General features: G+C 33.3%; 1 protein-coding gene and 1 pseudogene across 1 annotated transcript in view; both read right to left on the minus strand.

Moving 5' to 3' along the window:
• LOC125662394 (uncharacterized) overlaps positions 1 to 20,350 on the minus strand; it is a 1,158,266-nt gene that overhangs the window by 553,327 nt on the left and 584,589 nt on the right. The gene's annotated exons all lie outside the window — the stretch shown is intronic.
• Positions 848 to 20,350, minus strand: part of LOC125661714 (IgGFc-binding protein-like) — a 96,468-nt pseudogene continuing 76,965 nt past the window's right edge.

A 20,350-nucleotide genomic window follows, 5' to 3' on the forward strand; every position in this document is an offset into this window, starting at 1 on the left:
GTCATTCGTGTAGGGGACAACATCCAAAATATGAGTGTTCATTCCCATTCCAAATAGATACGAAACTCAGAGTTGGCAACTCCAGTAAACCAATACGTACTAAATAGGAAATACAATGGGTACAGCGCAGACTTAGGTTCTGATTTCGTAAATGGGATAAAACATAGAGTTTCCTTCGGTTGCAATCCAAATCCTATCTCTGCCATAACAAACAACCATACTTCAGCCTTAAAACATAAAACATGTCACATTTAAAGGATTACAAACAATAAAGTTTTCTATGTCCATCCTTTGCACCATCTGTATCATACATTTTACGCTTTGCTCCAGAGTCTGCGCCAGAAAATTCATAATAATCCATGATATCTCTTATCCGAATGATTCTTCTGTCAATACCCAGAAAAAACACAATAGTGGATTATTGCACAAGTGATTATTCAGCTAATTCAGAACTATGGCGATAACTACTTAATACCAAAAAGAAAAAGAATCCGGATATATAGGATATATTTAGAAAGTTCCTGTTAACCCATCTGACTATCATATATAAGGTTTTTCTAAAACGTTGAATTGGTTTGACGTTTGGTTTATATTGCCAATTATCAGATGACGTCCTCCTTCGGCTCGTGAAAGAGTTCGAACTTTTGCGGGTTGCATAAACACAATAATGTACAGGAAGAATTTTATGTCTAAAAACATAATTTGTTGTTCCAAAAAGATAGTATTTACCGATAATACCGTACTATGTAATACACCTAACTCAGAATTTTATTTGTTCTGTAAGCCTAGTATCCCTTCCACATCCCTTTAACAACAACAAAAAATATGTAATAACGAAAAACACCTATCATGTGTAAATCTTTATTTATTGAAATGGTAATAAATATAAGCAATGCAATCAAAGAGGAGATCATATCAAGCAAGTGCTGTGTTAGAAAAGGTGTACAAAAATAACCTACCGTGTTACATTACAATGCATGCTAGACATATCACTTTCAAGTCAACAAGTTTATATAGTATGATATGCATGCAGACAAAATGACATTCAAAATCTTTTTTTTTAAAAAGTAACCCACAGAAAGCAAAAAGAAAAAGAAACGGCTTGTCTACCATAAACCACTGTTGTGACAATGATAATTTTACATTTCATAACATATTTACCAAAACACTTTTAACTACAATTCATAGAATATTTACCAAAGCACTGTTTGACGATGATATATTCACATTTCATAAAATATTTACCTAAACACTTTTAACTACAATTCATGAAATATTTAACAAAACACCTTTAACTACAATTCATAAGATATTTACCAAAGTACTGTTGTGATGACGATATATTTACATTTCATAAAATCTTATAACTTTATAAAATATTTACCAAAACACTTTTAAGTACAATTCATAATATATTTACCAAAAAACACTTTTAACTACAATTCATAAAATATTTACAAAAACACTTTTCTTACAATACTATACTTACATTTCATAGACAATTTACCAAAACAATGTCATGCCAATGATATATCCATATTTCGAAAGTTATTTACAAATAACACCGATATCTACATTACATAAAATATTGGCAAAACAATGTTATGACAATGCTTTATCTGCTTTAAAAAAAATATTCCTCCATGGTCACTTATATACCCTGGATATCAAAATATTCTATATCCCTAAGTCTATCTTTGCACGGCTGACCGTGAATATATATCTAATGTCGTGTGATTTCTGATTAAGAAATAATTCATATCAATCAACAAACAAAAATTATCTTACATTTTGATTTACGCAGCAAAGTCTGCCAAACCTACCTCATTGTGTTTGAAGAGGTGTAACTTCTAAAGTATACTATGATATTAGGAACTGTATTCAAGTGGTTAATGTTTTTACTGATGTTATTGATGGTTTCAGATTGTCCTTCTGGAAGTAAAATATATTCATAACAATACCTTTAACACTTGGAAGTCTCTGTGATATTACAAATATGATACAAATAGTTGTTACTTTCTCCTGCGTACATTTCACATCGTACTCTAACGTCGCATTTGATATCAATAACAGTTTATGATATACAATATCATAAATTTGAGTCACGTAAATGGAAAATGAAAACAGATGAACTATATAATGACATATCTGGACTATACGTGGCACGACAAAGGCGATATCAAATATGATTTTTTCTTATACAATTTATGTATATATGAGATTTTAGTGCTTTGATTAACAATTTGAAGGAACCAATATGTATCCGTAGACCTGTGGTAATCATGGGACACATACGTCAGGTAGCACGACATTTCCCGCAAATCCGTGACCGTCGTTCTCTTTATGACCATATACCAGCAAGGCAAAGACTGCGTTGTTGGTCGTTTTGACGTTAATGGCGCCATCCAGTACACGCACAACCAGAACCATGTACCGAATTTTTCTTGCTGTTACAGGGGCATAAAATGTCATCATATACTCAATTAAACCTCTTTCGTTTATAGTAAGATGTGGTAACGAACTTTCTTCAATCATCAACGCAACATAATTATCTGTAAAGTTGCTAGGAGTAACAACTGTATATTCATTAAGGTACTGCGTTACCCCGGGTATGGTTATCATATAAGGATCAAAATCCGCCTGACGTGTCTGATCCAGTGGCAAAACTGGTTAAAAGAACCGGTCGTTCTGATTCAATAACTGCAACTTGTTTTTCAGTGATTGAGAATTCAAAGTGTCCTTGTGGAAGTAGAGGCACTGTTGTTTTGTTATTGCCAACATAATATGTCACCCTGCTTTTAAAAGGCGACACAACTTTCAGAATTGTTCCGTACCTGTTTATGTTTGGCGGGGCAATATATACATTATCCAATCTATCAACGGGTGGGATTTGTTCAACAAGCTGACTGCAGGCGCCAGAGTCATTTCTATTTTTAAAAGCTATTTTTTCACATCTGTTCCCTGAAAACACAGCAACAATAGACGACGCTTTGATGAATGTTCCAGATAAATCAGCTTTATGCCTGATTTGATAGGTCTCAAGCTCATTCAAAACAATGACCATTTCACTGCCAGTCTGATAGTCAATCCCATCAACAGTAAGTGGTAGATTGGGTTCAACACGGAATATAATTCTAACTTCTGTAGATTTATTCAAAGCGGCTATTGCAAACTGAACATCGTTGTATTTTTGGTTCGAATACTCAAGAGTAGATATTATATAGGTGTTGGATAGGACTTTCACTGGCAAAACCATGGTGCTGTCAGAAGATGCGTAATAATTATCAATAACAATGACGTCAGCGTCGATTGTGGTCTCAATAAGTATAGCTTTTTCTTCTATCTTAAAATACGACAGCGTCATCCTATAAGGAACATTTATCTTTTTGACATTTGCCATCTGCGTTTTAACTTCAATGTAAGTGGAAGTTGAGTCTAAGTCTTTCTTAGAAATGTTGAGCTCAAAATCTCTCTCCGCCACAATGTACAGCGACTTGTCTGTGTTTGCAGCATTGTCATGATTACCAGGGAAACAAATGAGGTATCTCTGGTGAGAAGTTCCTACCAAAAATGCAGAATATAGAATTTCATATTGATTCAGGCATACAAAATAGCTGATTAAAAAAAAATATAATACAGCATCGTCATGATTACCAGAGAAACAAATCAGGTATCTCTGGTGAGAAGTTCCTGCCAAAAATCAAAATCTTGAAATTCATATTGCTCTAGGTATGTAAGATAAATAATATAAAAAAATATAATACATTCTATAAAGTACAAATAATCTAATTTTTGCGTTGCTTTACACGAATATAGTTCACGTTGATATTGATGATATAAATAGATCAATTGGACTTTTATTTTGACTTACCACTAGTGACTTGTGGTTTGATGTCAATAGTACCGAAAGGCTTGTTATGGCAAACCGACTGTCTTTGAGTTGTTCGTGCTTCTAAATATATAATATTTAATCAAGCTGATAGCCAAATAAATAAGTCAATAAACAGAAAAAATACAAACAATAAAAACTACTTAAAAGCATTCTTTCTCTTTCTCCAATTCATTGATAAAAAGTTGCAAAACCCGTTTAGATCTGTGTTTAACCAATCATTAATGTTATCAGTTAATAAACGCATTTAACATCATATCTTATACATGCTATGATTAAATATTGTACGTTATGAGTGATAACTAATAATCGAATTGTGGACCGTGTCTACTCTTTCGTTCGTCTGTATGTCATCTTTAGACACAACTTTTGTAAAAGGGATTTTAAATACCATGCATTCTCTTTTGAATTGCAAAAACTACATATATGCCTTTATCACCATTGGACTTGAGATAACCCGCTTACTGAGGTTTAAAAGTAAATAAATGCTATCCGTTATACGGTTGGCACAATTTTCGGATAAACAATTAAGTGGGAAAATTTTCTCGCGTTTACTTTTATAACTGTTGAGGCACTATTTACCTTTCGCTTTATGAATATTTGTACACTACGCATTCATTCACTGTTAACTTTCATTATAAGGTAACCAATAAACATATAAACTTCACTCGAAGTTTACCAAAAGACTTATGAAATGATAATTGATAAACAATGGGATTTTTTTTATTCTTGTTCAACTGTAAAGAATAAAGGGATAGTACAGAAGTATACTATTCAGCCTAAATAATCATGGAACATGTTTCGTGTATTTTTGGGGTAAGTGTCCTCTACAAATGGGTAGTATTACAACAAAGTTACATCTAACATTTGCTATGTATGGTTAATGCTTTCTATTTTGATGTTTCATTGAAGGGAATATAACATAAGTAGGTAAAGGAAGTTCAATAAATCATACACAATACGTGTTTAGAAACATATTTCACATTTGTAGAGGTTTAATTGTTGGATACTTATTTTGGAATTTCCAATAAGTAAAATGCAATTGTAATGAAAATACAAAAATAAGAAGTTCTGGGAAAGATGTAAAACTTATATGGTACCAATTTTGAAGCACCAGATGCGCATTTCGACAAATAATGTCTCTTCGGTGATGCTGAACCGAAATGTTTGAAATCCGAAATAACTATGAAGTTTTAGATCTAAATATAACCAAAAACAGCGTGACAAACAAGTGGAGCCAAATCCGTCCAAGGATAAGAGCTATGCATGAGGGAGATAATCCTTAATTTTGAAATGAATTTCTAAATTTTATAGCAGCAATTAAATATACATCCGTATTTTCAAGCTAGTAACGAAGTACTTAGCTACTGGGCTGTAGAGGCCCTCGGGGACTAACAGTCCACCAGCAGAAGCCTCGACCCAGGGGTCATAATGTAAAACTTATACGGTACCAATTTTGATGCACCAGATGCGCATTTCGACAAATAATGTTGTGTATATAGTATACATAAAACGCTTTACATGCAAAATTGTGATACCCTTTTCCTCATGTTCCTGTTCCACGTTCTGTAGAATGAGAATGGATGACATTATACCGATAATGATTATTAGCACAACGATTAGTGCTATTACATAATTCCTCCTATTTTTCTTTTTCTTTGCAGCTGTATCGGTATTGGAGAAAACATCTGATTTGCATTCTGTTTTCAGCTGCAATAGAAATATCACCAAGGTAGGATAGAAGTGTATAGGCTATAAATAACCTGGGTATATGGGATGGTTTCAAGCCACGCTTTATGAACTACGCACATGTACAACGGTAGCAAGAATTCATTGTGTGGATTTATTTTAAAATGAAGACTTCTATTCGCTAAACAAAGGTTATTGAAGAAATGTAGTTTAGTGAGGACAAATTGTGAAATATCTTCCTGAAATTATTAGACCTCTCAGTATTATATCTTCTTTCGGAGTCTTTTCTAACTTTTGCGAGGGGTTTCGAAATCAATCATTTAATTTTGAGAAGTCATTCTTTCTTGATTCTGTAGCTGCAAGCACTAAAACGTAATGTTGGAGATGTATCCGCGCTTGTTTGTGATGTTAGGTTTCCTTGATGTATTTATTTGAATCTTGTTTTACGCTCCATTCCAAAATGTTCCCTCATGCAGAAACGTCACCCTCTGTATATTGAATACCATAAATCATGGCCAAGACATGACACTCTTGTTCATTGCAAAGGGATATTCTTTATCAAACCAAACCTTGAATCGGAATGTGAAAGAGTGAAGATAAAGATTTTTTATAAAGAACATCAAATTAAGAGATTAAGAATAGCGCAAACGTAGACCCCTGGAGAACGAGAATATCTATACCCTGAAAGGTAGCAGAAAATGCTTTTGTGAAATAAGCAATTAATTTAGAATTATAGAAACATTCAGCATTTGTTCAAATTCATAAACTTTACAAGTAAACAATTGTACAGGTAAATGAATGTAAAAGTAAATAATTGTATAGTTAAATAGTTGTACAGGTAAATAATAATACACTTAAATATCTGCACAGATAAATAATTGTACAGTAAAACAATTGTACAGGCAAGTAATTCTACAATTGAATTGTCGTACATGTAAAACTTGTACAGGTAAATAAAAGCTGTATAGGTAAATATTATATTGTTGAATAATTGCACAGGTAAAAACGTCTACAGACAAATAATTGTACAGGTACAAAAGTGTACATGTAAATAATTGTACAGGTAAAAAAAAAATGTACAGGTAAATAATTGTAGAATTAAAAAGTGTACAGGTAAATAATTGTGTATTTTGATCATTGAATTGTGATAAAGATATGAAAGTAACGTCTGAAACACTCATGACATTTAGAATATATTTTTAAGTTCACTTTTTATTGGTTTGAATGTTAAATGCTCGAAATCTCTCTCTCTCTCTCTCTCTCTCTCTCTCTCTCTTATATGTCCATGTAACACTTATACGGTACCAATTTTGATACACCAGATGCGCATTTCGACAAATAAAGCAGCGACAGTGATGCTCAACCAAAATGTTTGAAATCCGACATAACAATAAACTTGTAAGAGCTATACAAAACTTTTTAATGAAAAATTCATTTAAAGACAAGTGGGCGGAGTTGAAATTGATATATCCATGCAACATTTGCATAGGTGTACTCTAGAATAATATGTAAATAATGCATGCAGTTGAAGGTAGCATTTACATTTTTCTCCCAAAGAACTTGACAATCGATGCGCAGCAGCCTCGGTTGACAATGGTTTCTCGAGAGGTGAACATTTTCAATGGTATTCTCAACTGCAGAAAATATATGTTTTATTAAACTGAATATCTTGAAATCAATAAGTTTAAACAAAGAAAAACACTGAGGTTTGAGACTGTTAAACGAGCATTAACAAGACGGAACACTTTCGATTGTGACGTCATGACAGAATGACGTAAAACATAACGTCAGTCATAAACTGTTCGTAACGTATTACATATAACAAAACAGCAAACATCAGGCGAAATGGGAAAGTACATAAGAATGACAGAGCTCTTGAAAACTTTTTTCTCTGTCAGACACACTGATAATCTTATCGGCTCAAACAATGTTTTATCAGTCCTAAGTATTTCGTGGACTTTTAAAAAGCAAACTACAATGAAAATGAAACAATGAATTAAAATTTAATCAAATTCAAATCCATTTCCCTTTTATCATCGATATATCTTCTGTCTCACGCTCTAGATTTTCCTTTCAGGAAGAATTGCTTTATTTTCATTCATCATCTAGGAAGAATTGTTTTATTTTACTTTTTTTCATTTAGGACGAATGTTGTTCAGGAAATATGGTTTTATATTCAGTGTTTAGTAAACCAGAAGTGATAAAAGAATTAGATTGGTTACATGAGGAATATGTTTTGGTTCCAGCTGACAAAACTAGTAACAACATTGTCTTTGTTTGTAAGGCTCATTATTACAACTGTATTTTAAACGAACTTGGCATTAATTCCACTTTTGGTAATCATACTTATACTCCAACTGCCCTTTCAAAAGACGAAATTCTTCAAAACCATGCTTCAGTTTTAGACACATTTAATATTCCAGTGAATGGGTCGAATGAATATGAGTTACCGTACCTATACTGGATTCCTAAACTACATAAAAAACCCTTACAAACAAAGATACATTGCGGGATCCAGTAAGTGCTCTACCAAGCCCCTATCTTTGGCTCCTCAAGAAAATGTTAACAGCTGTGAAGGAGAAACTTCAAACTTACTGTGCGACTACATGTGCCAGAAGTGGTGTTAATCAAATGTGGATTCTAAAAAATTCCAAAGAACTTTTAGTAAACTTAAAATCACATAATTTTTCCCAAATCAATAGCATTAAAACCTATGACGTTTCAACACTATACACGACCATTCCTCACGATAAATTAAAGACTAGACTTTTTGACATCATAGACAGTTGCTTCTTCAACAAAAACGGAAAACGGAAATATTCATATCTAGTGATCAGTCATTGAAAAACTTACTTTGTTAAACACGACTCTGATTCCACGCACATGTACTCTGAAGTTGAAATAAAAATTATGCTAGAGTTCCTCATTGACAATATCTTCGTGGTCTTTGGTGATCAGGTCTTCTAACAGTCTGTTGAAATTCCCATGTGCACGAATTGTGCTCCTTTCTTAGCTGACTTGTTTTAATATTCATATGAAGCAGAATTTATTCAAAAACTTCTACGTGAGAAGAAAAAATCTCTCGCTGTGACCTTCAATTCGACTTTTAGATATATCGATGACGTTTTATCTATTAACAATGATAGCTTTCATTCATATGTCGATTTGATATATCCCTGTGAGCTCGAAATAAAGGACACCACAGAGTCGTCCACTTTTGTTTCATACTTAGATATTTTATTGAAAGTAGACATTAACGGCAAACTGACAACTCAACTGTATGACAAACGGGATGATTTCAGCTTCTCCATCGTCAACTTCCCACATTTATGTAGCAATATTCCATTATCACCTGCATATGGTGTTAATATATCTCAGCTGATTCGATATGCAAGAGCTTGTTCTGGGTATAGTAAGTTTTTAAATCGAGGTAAGCTACTGACAAGCAAGTTAATGGTACAGGGATTTCAACAGTCTCGATTGAAGTCAGCATTTCGCAAATTCTATGGTCGTTATAACGATCTAGTTCGTCAATACAACCTCGCATTGGGTCAAATGCTGTCTGACGTGTTTCATACCGATTGTTAAGCCGTTCTTGGCACACTGATTTGACTGCGGAGAACTCCGTTTACCTGATCAGGATATGGGGCTCACAGCAGGTGTGACCGGTCAACAGGGGATGCTTACTCCTCCTAGGCACCTGATCCCACCTCTGGTGTGTCCAGGGGTCCGTGTTTGCCCAACTATCTATTTTGTATTGCTTGTGGGAGTTATGAGATTTATCACTGTTCGTTATCTTCGCCTTGCATTCATTTATTATTCAGGAAGAATGGTTTTATTTTCATTTATGATTGTATTCTTTCAGTTTTGATTTTTCTTTGAAATTGACTTTGTTTACCCTTTTCAAGTTGAAAATCCTTAGATCTTTTTCATACCCCGTCACGAACTTCAGTACTGGAGAATGTTGATTTGTCGAATTTATAGTTTAACTCTACTTACTAACATCATGAACATTAAGAAATATATTTTATTTGGTACAAATAGAATATCAGAAAAATCTCAATAATTCATTCATAAATTATTACTATTTTAAAATTAATGTTTTCCCCATCATGTTTCAAATTGAAAATGGGTCACACTAGTAACTTCAAGGATTATTCTGTGTCTATGAATTAGTGAATGGTGAGTGTTTTTGACAACAAAAATGCACTGTGAGAAAACCAGAGATTAAATATATCTCAAATTTCAAATTCGGGACCATTTTTTTCACGAACTAGTGGAGATGCTGTATTATTGTAAAGGGGTGCCATCCTAGAAAAGAGATAGAATGTCTATTTGGGGGTGCATTGGCGATTTCTTTTAAGAAATGTATTACTTGGTAAAAATAAATGATAACAATGGTAAAAATATCCTTTAAATATTTTTAGAATTTAGTCTGGGATTGCTATGACAACAAATGACGCATACAATAGAGCCATCGTGGTTTCCTTATTTACCGCGTCACCGCGACGGAAAGTTCATCCTTTCCGCATTACACCGTCGCGGGTTTTCCATAGCGGGGCTTCGCGGGACCACGTTTATACCGCGGCGGAGTAAACTACCTGTATTTGCACAGTTGATAACAGGTCTGAATACTGTCTTGTCTCCAATGACAGTTGCTTCCAATGGATAGAATCAATTGAAAAGTACAATTTAAATCTTATGCATGTATGTTTGTGAATTCAAATTTGCGCAGTATTTCAGAACGAATATATACGTGAATTATCTGTATAATCGACAATGTAAAACATAATTTACTTCAGAGATTTTGGTTTCGTATTGTCAGTGGTGATCACGGGAAAGTTATTCGGTATTTATAAACATCGTTTTAATAGAAATTAATTTGAAACTAGAGTTTAGAAAATATTAGATAACATGTCGAAGAGATCTATACCTTGACAGTTCTGTCTTTCCTGTCAGATCATGGCTTACAGTGTAGTTTTCTAGTCAACTGAGATTAAACATGCAAATTGCACGTGCATGGACAAGTATCTTTCTTCTGCATACATTTCATTGAATTAAATTTCAAAATAAAAAAATTAAAAAAAAGAAATACTTGCATCGATTTTAAGAAAAATCAATATCTCTTATTACAGTATTTAATGAATGTGTTAATGATTAAAATAAATCTAAAACCCAATTCTGAAACTTATTATAATAGATATTTCCTTGATAATCATCACGCGAAAAGGCATGATGAGATAAAATAAAAATACTTCTATTTGTAAAATAATAACTGGGCATTGAAATGCATGTATGATCATGTTTTATTCGTTGGAAAGCGAAACCATGGCGAATACATTAAACTGGGACTAAAATTGATTGGGCATATTTCTTTGTTTGATACATACATCTTTTTATTGAGTATTGAAATTTTAAAATAAGATCATTGATCTTAACAAAAACTCGGTCTTCAATGATACATGTGTATATGTATTTGATGAATTGAGAGAGTCGTTTGTAAAATGAAACGTAAATTTAACTTCTACTTGAATCTTCTCGTTTTTGTTTAGCACATTCATCTTGCATATCGGATTATTTGTTGGAAGATGTACGTTTTAGTGATAAATTTAACGTTAGAATTTTCTTTGTCATCTTGTTATGTTGTAAATAGTGTGGATCTATGGTTGCGTAATACTTCCTGTCTACCCGAGGATCCGAGTTTTAAAATACTTGTGCACGGGTTCTACGAGGAAAAATCCCGTTGAAGCAGTATGGCTTCTCTGTGAACATTACCTAAAATGTGGTCAGATTAAGGTTGGAGATACCCCCTTTCATTATCATTTTAAGGTGAAGATAACGAACAGTGATCAATCTCATAACTCCTACAAGCAATACAAAATAGATAGTTGGGCAAACACGGACCCCTGGACACACCAGAGGTGGGATCAGATGCCTAGGAGAAGTAAACATCCCCTGTTGACCGGTCACACCCGCCGTGAGCCCCATATCCTGATCAGGTAAACGGAGTTATCCGCAGTCAAGTATATTGAAAGTTAAGCTTGATACATTCTTGTTACATATCCTTTTATTTGTTAGATATGGCAAATACATAGCTTTTTCTTTTATTTATGCAAAATATTAAGTTTACGATAATATTTGGTGAATTAATGAATTCACTTGCGAAAAAAACTTAAATATTTACATTCATTACGCATATCATTTCATTCTTTGGAAATTGTACATCTCACTGGTACATTATGTACATGTAAATGTAATCTAATAAAATGTTAATTTTTTTAAAACTGTGTCTGTGACTGACTTTCTTTGTCTCGCTAATCAGCATATTTTGTTTTTACAACCATTGATATATACATTTAGTATTGTAAACCTAATCACAAAGTTTATTTTTATTCGATATCAAAAAATCCTATTTTCCTTGTATTAAAATTTAAATTCTCATAGAAAGTATATAGTTTTACACATATATTTTCTTAAACTTTACAACAACAAAAAACCCAACATATTTTTAAAAATTTATATAAAAATGATTTTTGTTTAATTTTCCTATGAACTGTGACCTTTTGACCCGTGACATTTTGTCCCAATTTCACATAATTTCTAATCGTGAGTTTTTGTAAGGTGAAGATAACGAACAGTGATCAATCTCATAACTCCTACAAGCAATACAAAATAGATAGTTGGGCAAACACGGACCCCTGAACACACCAGAGGTGGGATCAGGTGCCTAGGAGGAGTAAGCATCCCCTGTTGACCGGTCACGGTCATTTTGTCGGTGACTTTTTGTCCTTTGATTTTCTGTCCTACAATCTCTGAAAATCACCAAGACACAATGCATGCACGGTAACCGCCCCAATTTTTTTTAACGGAGAAGTAGGCATCGTCTTTTCAGCATAGGTGTTATTTACCTGGAGTTCCCAAGGTGGGGATGGGTGCTAATCTTTATACACAAGTAGTGTCAGTTACTGAAATACGCAGGGAATTGGGGTCGAGGGGGACCTCTAATTAGGCAACACTGGATTTTGTAGCATTATATAATCAAAATCAATATTGAGATAGCAACCTAATTCAAACACACAACGAAATTAATACATGTTGATTTTAATTTCATTCAAATTAATACTTCTATTGACTTTTTTGAAAATAAGTTATATTGGAATCAACCAAATATTCAGGACTGAAATATGTCTAATCAAATTCTGCGATATAAATTACATTACATTGTACCATTTGTACGCAAATATTCAAAATACCCCCCCCCGACTATTGACTGGATATTGGGTTTTAAAATGTCATGTAAAATGTTTCACTCAGTCCATATCAAATGTTTGTTTTGGAAGGTCCACTCCGACTACCCGTGAGCTGCGTTAGGATAAGTACTATATGGATACATTTAATTATTTGTAATTCAGTAAGATGTTAAGGTGTTGTACTGTAATTGTATTAATTAATGGGTAGGTGGGGATATGTGTATAGGAGGATGTGTGTCCCCATGGTCGAACAGGTTTCTAACTCTACCAATGCTCTCTCTCTCTCTCTCTCTCTCTCTCTCTCTCTCTCTCTCAATAATAATTATGTTTTGTGTTAAATTAACCTCGCACGAAAATATGTACTTTGTTTAATATAAATGTAGTAATACATTACACGAAATTCACGGTGTAATTCGTCGTGCCTTTTTAAAACTACCCAATCCTTGATGACTTTGAAGTAATCATCTTCCTTGTGTACAATCAGTAATCTTGATAGATGAATTAACAATACATTGAATAAATGAAACAAGCAAAGAAAAAACCAAAACCAAGAACAACAAACAAAACATGATGAATAAATCCATAACGAAATACTTGATTTTAAAACAGAAAAAAAACCGTAAGCCGAATTTTCAAACATTTAAAAATAAAATCGGGGGTATAAAACCGATCAATTTTTTTTTGAGAAATGTTACCGAGACGGGGACAGGTAACTGATAGTCATCCCGCGGTAGATTTTTCCCATCGCGGGAACGAGGAAAACAAGAAATCCGCGTTGACCGTACTGTATCATGTCCTATCGTCATATTTCAAGCATTCCCATCCCTTTAACCGGTGTTCTTAAATCTAGCGTATTACACAGTTTTGTTCATATTGTTGCACGGTTCTTGTTATCGCTTACACTTAGGTGTTTCACCGGCATATTTACTTTATCGGCAACAGGATGTCCATATTTCTATTACTTTTATTGTATTTGACGACAGGGGATGCTTACTCCTCCAAGGCACCTGATCCCATCTCTGGTGTGTCCAGGGGTCCGTGTTTGCCCAACTATCTATTTTGTATTGCTTGTAGGACTTATGGGATTGATCAATGTTCGTTATCGTCACCTTTCACGAAACAATTGTGGGGTGAAAACCGATTTCCGGAATTAATTTCACCGCAACGATTTTTTTTGGTCGGACTATTAGATTAATGAGCAAACAATTTATATCGGATATTTCGTTGTTTTGTCGGCTAAACTAAAAACTCAACTCTGGAATAGTAATATTTATCTTATCATTTGTTATTTGGGATACTCAATGTTGATATGACAATTGCAAAGAACAGTTTTACTGTCTATTAACCGTGAGCCGTAAGCACACAATGTGTTCACATGTAATAAGTTGTCAAGTACTATTTCTCATTTCTAGATATGCTTGACATTATAAAGGATATAACACGATATTGGATAAGTGCAAGATACGATAGGATAAACGATAAACCGGATAAGAAAGGAAATCTGATAAACGATCTTCACAATAGACGTGATAAACGCAAAACATGATAATAGACATTCATGATAAACGCAAAACATGAAAATATACATTCATGATAAACGCAAAACATGATAATAGACATTCATGAAAAACGCAAAACATGATAATAGACATTCATGAAAAACGCAAAACATGAAAATATACATTCATAATAAACGCAAAACATGATAATAGACATTCATGATAAACGGAAAACATGATAATAGACATTCTTGATAAACGCAAAACATGATAATAGACATTCATGATAAACGGAAAACATGATAATAGACATTCATGATAAACGCAAAACATGATAATCGACATTCACGATAAACGCAAAACATGATAATCGACATTCACGATAAACGCAAAACCTTATAGAAATGTTGCAAATTTAGAAGCAATTATACGAAAGCCCAGAAGGTTCATTCGAGATTCGAAATTCAAAATACGAGATTCGAAATTCAAAATACGAGATTCGAATTTCGAAATTCAAAATCCAAATTAACCAATCAAAATGTAGGTCACAATAGATTAAAGGTTAGAGGGTACATGCATATACACGTAAACTTGAAATATGACATGTACAGAAAGCTTATTCTTTTAATATGTTTACCAAACAACGAAACATTTCTTCTAAAACTATAAATGTTTTGATGTATGCTTAAAATGCAGATCGGCCCTTAGAAAGCGGGAAGGGAGGCAGACAGAAAACTTGTTCCAGCTCCCACATATTAATTCTGCACTGTATGTGATAACCACGTCAAATAATAACGAATACACATCATGATATACCTTAAAGTGAAATCGTATATGAAACCTATTAACCGATGATACCCTTCCAACAATTGATTCTAATTTGATTTCTTTCAGTTATGTATATATAAACAATGGAGGAAATTCGAACCATGCATATATATTGATCTCGGATGTATATTGTATCTTTTTTTACATTTTCTAAGTTCCAGTTAAATACGTGCTGGATAACGACAGAATACTAATCTATACACGTTTTAAAAATTATCTTATGCACTGATTCATATTATATCAGCCTATGTACATGTACCACAGGAACTGGTAATTTTGTCTGTAATATGATAATAGTAGGGGTGTATAATATATCACCTCCTAATATTTATTAGGGGGTGATCTAGTATAGAACCCTACTATTACTATTACGGACAAAATTACCCGTTCCTGAGATTATACATACCTGAACATAGAACATACATATACAAATATGAATCAATTGGACAAGCTATTTTTTTTTAAAACGTGGATAAATTAGTGTTCTGTTGTAATGAATAATGGCGCACGTAGTTAAGCTTCCTGTTCAAACATAAAAAAAATCTAAAAAGAGTTTTCACTAAATAGTTCCATTTCTTGTTACGTTGTCATGACTGTAACATAAACAGCGCATAATTTAACCATGGAGTATAGCGCTGAAAGCGATACAGGTTCAGTTTTGTTGTTCGTTGGGTCACCGTCAGACATTGGTGTAGATGCCTACAGTTATGAAGAAGTTTCTATGATAAGGACAATGAATCAGAATATATAGAAACACAGCCACCAGTGTACAGTGGACAGTCATTTGAGTGACATTACGGACGAGGATTTCTACTTCTAGTCACATCAACTCCATAGCGTAAATATTGTAAAGTTCCATGAAGATGTTGGTCATTCTCATGAACTTGACTCCTTACATGAAGGGGCGGAGAGGGGTGGCCCTCTCCCCCTCCCTTCCCCTGAATAGCGATGAATTGCATATTTCATGTGGGTACTAAAGCGTATTGCATGCCAGTTTACTACCCATATGCACGGCAACGATTAAAATTCATATAGATATAACAGGCTTACGCCATATTGCAAATTTAGTCTTTATATTCTGTATTTGTTAATTGTTTGTTTTATCTGTTAAAACACAATGGGTACGGCATCGAATACGTATAGTCGTTGATGCAGATTAGTGGCGAAAAAGGAAAAACGAAGGAGTAATAAGAAAAGAAGTATAAGAACCTCCCCCACTAAACCTCTTTCTCCCCCTCCCGCCCCCTTCCTCTCATCCTGTCCACCCCCTCTTATACATATATATGTATCATGTATACTGTTACTTTCTGCTGATATTACCTCTTATCAGTTTTGGGGAAATAGCAAAGGTTATAGATATGTAAGGAACAGAAAGCAGATCGAGTACAGGACAGCCTGACCCCAACTGGACCCCGACAAATGAAATGCGTATCTTTGGTCAGAATTAACCAATTAACCGATATCCAAATCTACAAAGACATATAATCATTTCTCTGATATGTACTGGTCAGATGACAATACATCGGTAATTTTTTTTTTTGAATATTTGATGACAATGGCAACAATTTTGATAAAATTTCCGTTATTTGAAAAAAAACCCACTAGAAAACACACACACGTGATTCTACAGCATAGAATATACATATATGTAAATACAAAATATTGCAAACATTTTCAATTATGTCAGAGAAAAAGTACGATTGTGCACGGTGCCGACATATACTCTCTGATCTACATATAGTACTAAATGGTGATGTTTTTAAAAAGTACGCTTAAAATAGTAGTGATCAATTATCACTACATGTAAAAGCATGCAAAAAACTGTATTCTATTGATTGAATATAGTGTAATGTCCCTCTCTAGAATTTTTCACTCATATGGAAACTACTTTGTGAAAAGGGAATATATTATGTAAAATACACACTCAGTAAACAAAGACCTGCAGGATAACCGCAGTACGACATACAGGTATTTTATACAGGACAGGCACGTACATGCATGTAGCATAATTTTTCAACAGGGGGAGGGGAAGCCGGAAACAATCCCATCACCATTGTCTAAATTTCTTGACGAGCAAATAAAAATGAATAAATTGATAAATGAATAGATAATCCAAAAACATAAAAAAGTTCTTGTTCGGGACAATCAGCACTTATATTTTCCAAACTCTGGGTGGGGATGCGGGAGTAACGTGCAACCCTTAAAAAGTTCCGAAAATAAATTTAAAATTCAGGGGTGTTTCGTGTATTAGAGCCGACTCATCAATAACCCCAAACTTCGACTTCTTAAATAGGAGGAGGGGGTTGCACACCTTTCAATTCATGTACAGAAGTTCAATTCATAACTTCGACTTTACATTTTTTATATTTCAATACTATTATAAAATATGGGAGGGGGTCACCAAATATATCTTTTACCATTAAAAGGTGTTGAGAAAAGTTGGGGGTTGGCAACACCCCCTCCCCCTATTATACGTACCTGCAGGAAACACGTTTTATATTCTATGGTTGAACACCCCAGGTACCGTGAAACCTCACAGACATTACTTTCTAATTGATTTCTCACTAGACGTTGCCCAGTGTCTGATCGGAAACTTCTTCAGTCCAATGAGAAAACGTTTTGCATGTGAGACACATCAGCGAAAAAAGCGTCGGTGCCGATGGTGTAGTTTTCTATTCGTGATCGAGGCGAGACAGTGTATGCATTATTTTTATAAAATAAATAGAAAAAAATTCAGTAACAATTAATTTAGATCATATAACGCTGTAAATATATGGTACACTGTTTTATCAATATAGTTAACTTCGCAAACCACGCCTAATGTACATACATACGATACCCCCGGACTTAGTAAGCGTGACTAGCGCGGATACAATATACATATATTTGGCTTATTGTATATTTGAACTTGTACTGCTTGTTTTCATGATATAATTACGTACATGACGTAAATATTGTGATAGTTTATTGAACAATTTTTCTATTTCAAGGGAAGAAAAGGATGAAAAACTAATTTTAGCGATTTATTGATTATTGTGTTGCCATGGCAATCATAACATCAGTTCATACTACGTAATTCAAAACTTAGTGTAGCAATTTACTGGTCAATTTGTATTTTCATGTGAAAAAAGGGATAAAAAAAACAAAACAACGAACATGTACCGAAACATATTTTTGATTGATGGATTCATTTAGATGCCATGGTAATTGTAAAAATTCGTTACACTGCATAATTAGAAACTTATTATTTTCATCTTGAATTTTTTGTGAGTTATATTCTAAAAATATGCGTAGAGAAAGTTTTAATTTTCATTAAAAAATTTCAAGTTTCAAGGAACATTTTACAATATTTATAGGCAGTCTACTGTAACTTATGCGCAACTTCGATGTTAATGTACATGTATAATTATATTTACAATAAATGACACTCAGTTTCATGAATGCATGTTATACATGTATATGAATACAACTATTCCTAAAATTTATTTAAATGATGGCTGACAAACATTCAATTTGTGTGTTTTAGGTGACGAAATGGTGAAAAAAACACATTTTTGGGATTTGTGGGGTATTTTTGTTTTCATGGCAACCGTTACACCACATTTTAGTGCATAAATAAAATCTTCAAGATTTTTCCTTTCAGAATATGCATAGGTTATATTACGAAAATATGACTACACAATGGTTTAATTTCAATTTGAAATATTTGTATCAGCTTTGAAGGAAAACTCGAAAATTTCTGGTAGTTAAAGGGTAACTACCCATTTCACTTTCATCATCGATGCATCTTCTGTCTCATTTTCTAGAGTTTCCTTTCAGGAAAAAACAGCTTTATTTTCATTTATCATTCAGGGAGAATGGTTTTATCTTCATTATTCATCGTTCAGGAAAATTTTTTATATGTTGCATTTATCATTAAGGTAGAATGGTTTTATTTTCATTCATCATTCAGGAAAAATAGTTTTATTTTTATTTATTATTTAAGAAGAATTGTTTTTTTCCATTTATCAATCGGGAAATATGGTTTTATTTCCATTGACCAATGAGGAAGAATGACTTTTTTTCATTTATGATTGCATTTTTTTGCAGTTTTGATTGTTCTCTGAAATTGACCTTGCTTACCCTTTTCAAGCTTAAAAATCTTAGATATTTTCATACGACATGAAAAGGCATTGTTAAAGTATGTTAATTTGTTGAGTTTATAGTTTAACTCCATTTTCGAACATCAAGAACATTAAGAATTTATTTGGTACAAATAAAATATAAATGAAGTCTCAATAATTCAGTCATTCATAAATTACTGCTATTTAAAAACTTTTGTGTTTTCCCTACATCTTTCACATTAGAAATGGGTCACACACGGATAATTCTATATCGATGAATTAATGAATGGTGAGTATTTCTGGAATATTTTCTTAGAGAAAATATGCACTGAGAGATAATCAGAAATTAAATGCATCTTCAGCTTGAAGGTTGGGATTCTTTTTTTAACGAACTAGTTGACATGCGTTTTTCATTATCAATGGGTGTCATCCTAAAATACGTCTGATAGAACATCTATTTCGAGTATATTAATGGTTTCTTTGAAGAAATGTAATACTTAATGGTAAAACTAAATGATAACAGTTCTAAAATAGCCTTAGATATATTTAGATTTTAGAGTTACAACACAAGACGCATGCCATGCCTCTTTCCTCATATTGCAGGCATCTCCATCCATTTGACCAGTGTTCATATGGTTTTGTTCAGATTATTGGACGTTTCATTTTATTGTTTAGCCTTAGGTGTTTCACCGCCACATTAACTTTATCGGCCACAAGGTGTCCATAATTGGTTTACTTTTACTATATTTCTCAAAAATGATTGCGGAGTGGAAACGGAATTTCGGGTTCCGGAATTAATTTGGTCGACCTATTGGACTAATGAGGAAGCAATTTACATTGAATATGTCGTTGTTTTATCGGCCAAACCAATAAAACTGACACTTTGCAAAATATCAACTCTGGAATGGTAATGTCTATCTTATCATTTGTTATTTGTTTGCGATCTTCAATGTTTTACCCTCTATCTACCGTGCACCGTACACACATAATTTGTACACATTTGATAAGTTGTCAAAAGCTGTCCAATATTGTTTACCAGTTCTAGATACTGTACACTAAACGATATTCTTGACATCAATAACAATACAACAC

The sequence above is a fragment of the Ostrea edulis genome, chromosome 8, assembly GCF_947568905.1.
Source record: "Ostrea edulis chromosome 8, xbOstEdul1.1, whole genome shotgun sequence".
NCBI classification, from domain to species: domain Eukaryota; kingdom Metazoa; phylum Mollusca; class Bivalvia; order Ostreida; family Ostreidae; genus Ostrea; species Ostrea edulis.